At 44.7% G+C, this 2,732-nt stretch overlaps 1 pseudogene across 1 annotated transcript; it reads right to left on the bottom strand.

The window, feature by feature from the left end:
• Positions 1–713: 713 nt before the first annotated feature.
• LOC113220788 lies at positions 714–2,457 on the bottom strand (annotated as a pseudogene). Its single transcript, XR_003307517.1, has one exon. The product of XR_003307517.1 is annotated as a heterogeneous nuclear ribonucleoprotein A1-like (transcript).
• Positions 2,458–2,732: the final 275 nt, after the last annotated feature.

Below are 2,732 nucleotides of genomic sequence, written 5' to 3'. Positions count from 1 at the left end.
TCTACTTCTGGATTTTCCTATTCTGGAAATTTTATGTAAATGGAATCATACAATATGTGGCCTTTTGTGTGTGATTACTAAGCCTTTTTAATGATGGTTTTAGCATTTTCAAAGTATGTTCACTTTTTTTTTTTTTTTTGAAACAGTTTTGCTTTTGTCGTTCAGGCTGGAGTGCAGTACGCAATCTTGGCACACTGCAGCCTCTGCCTCTCGGGTTCAAGCAATTCTCCCGCTTCAGAGTCCCGAGTAGCTGGGATTACAGGCGCCCACCACTATGCCCAGCTGATTTTTGTATTTTTAGTAAACACAGGGGTTTGCCATGTTGGCCAAGCTGGTCTCGAACTCCTGACCTCAGGTGATCTGCCCGTCTCGGCCTCCCAAAGTGTTGGGATTACAGGCCTGAGCCTCTGCGCCCGTTCAGTATGTTCACTTTTTAAAATAAATGCATAACACCTCTATGAGATAGACAGGAACTTTGTGACATAGTTGTATTGTCACATTTATTTATATTTATTTATGTGACCTCAATTTACCCTAGGTTGAGGAAAAGAGATACAAAGGTGGCAGGGTGGAAGTTTGGAAAAGTAAAATTAAAGAAAAATAGTACGAGAATAAACCAGGACTAGGGCGGAGCAAGATGGCCGAATAGGAACAGCTCCAGTCTCCATCTCCCAGCGCGCGCGACACAGAAGAACGGTGATTTCTGCATTTTCTTTTTTTTTTTTTTTTTTTCAAGAGAATTAAATCGTTTATTGATTACACATGATAATGGATGATACACAAGCTTCATTCCCATCTATAATTTTATCTGGTACCATTATTCAATTTAGATATATTGCATAGGATGTGCCAACAATCACTTTTATAACCAGTAATTCCATGATTTTGCTTGGGTAATCCCTTTTAATGGTGAACTTCAGGTCACAACAGTAACTATCAGTTCAACTACACCAAGGTTTCCGAAGACAATGGCTTCTCCACCCAAGCAGGTTGTATATAAATTCCAAATAGAACCTGGCATCACCCTGAAGGAATTCTAACTTCACACTGTTGGGGAAATTTACCAAGATGGCTTCAGAGTAGACTAACTTTACACAGCACATTAAAAAAAAGACATTTATTCAGCGTCACGATCAGACTATTACATTTAGCAATCAACAGCATGGGTGCAAAAAAAAAAATCTACATTAAAACCCTTTGTTGGAATGCTTTACACTTTCCACAGAACAGAAACTAAAATAACCTGTTATACAATTAGTCACAAATACAGTCCTCGAGTTTTTTGCCCATACACATGAGTATTTGTCTAAAACATGTCTTCTTTGTAGCAGCTAGGCCCTGCCACCACTGTGCTTGGCTGAGTTCACAAATCTGTTGTAACCTGTAGCTTCCCTGTCACTTCTCTGGCTCTCCTCTCCTGCTAAGCTTTGTTTCCTAATTAAAATCTTCTGCCACTGCCATAGCTACTGCTGCTGCTGGAACCGCCATAGCCACCTTGGTTTCGTGGTTTTGCAAAGTATTGGCCTCCACCGCCATAGGGGCCAGAGCTTCTGCCTCCAAAATTTCCTCCCTTCATGGGTCCAAAATTTGAAGACTGATTGTTGTAATTGCCAAAATCATTGTAGCTTCCACCACCTCCAAAATTGCTTCCATCATTACCAAATCCATTATAGCCATCCCCACTGCCACCATATCCACCACCACCACGGCTGCCACCAAAGCCACCACGACCACTGAAGTTTCCTCCACGACCGAAGTTGTCATTCCCACCGAAACCACCTCCACGACCACCACCAAAGTTTCCAGAACCACTTCGACCTCTTTGGCTGGATGAAGCACTAGCCATCTCTTGCTTTGACAGGGCTTTCCTAACTTCACAGTTGTGGCCATTCACAGTATGGTATTTCTGAATGACAATCTTATCCACGGAGTCATGGTCATCAAAGGTTACAAAGGCAAAGCCCCTTTTCTTGCCACTGCCTCGGTCGGTCATGATTTCAATCACTTCAATTTTCCCAAACTGTTCAAAATAATCTCTTAGGTGATGTTCTTCAGTGTCTTCTTTAATGCCACCAACAAATATCTTTTTCACAGTTAAGTGGGCACCTGGTCTTTGAGAATCTTCTCTTGAGACAGCTCTCTTTGGTTCCACAACTCTTCCGTCCACCTTGTGTGGCCTTGCATTCATAGCTGCATCCACCTCCTCCACAGTGGCATATGTGACAAACCCAAAGCCCCTGGAACGCTTGGTGTTTGGATCTCTCATTACCACACAGTCCGTGAGCGTTCCCCATTGCTCAAAATGGCTCCTCAGGCTCTCATCGGTTGTTTCAAAGCTCAACCCTCCAATGAAGAGCTTCCTCAGCTGTTCGGGCTCTTTAGGAGACTCTGACTTAGACATGACGGCAGGGAGAAGAGAGACTTTAACGATGCTTCTTCGGTGGCGTCCACGGGCAGAAAAGGATTTCTGCATTTTCAACTGAGGTACTGGGGTCATCTCACTCGGGAGTGCCGGACAATCCCTGCGGGTCAGCTGCTGCAGCCTGACCAGCGAGAGCTGAAGCAGGGCGAGGCATCGCCTCACCTGGGAAGCGCGACGGGGAAGGGAGTCCCTTTTCCTAGCCAGGGGAACTGAGACACACAACACCTAGAAAATCGGGTAACTCCCACCCCAATACTGCGCTATAACACCGGCACACCGGAGAATATATCCCACACCTGGCCGGGAGGGT

This window comes from Piliocolobus tephrosceles, unplaced genomic scaffold (genome assembly GCF_002776525.5).
Source record: "Piliocolobus tephrosceles isolate RC106 unplaced genomic scaffold, ASM277652v3 unscaffolded_13088, whole genome shotgun sequence".
Classification (NCBI taxonomy): domain Eukaryota; kingdom Metazoa; phylum Chordata; class Mammalia; order Primates; family Cercopithecidae; genus Piliocolobus; species Piliocolobus tephrosceles.
Note: the sequence above shows the minus strand (reverse complement) of the source record. Positions and strands in the feature narration are given on the sequence as shown.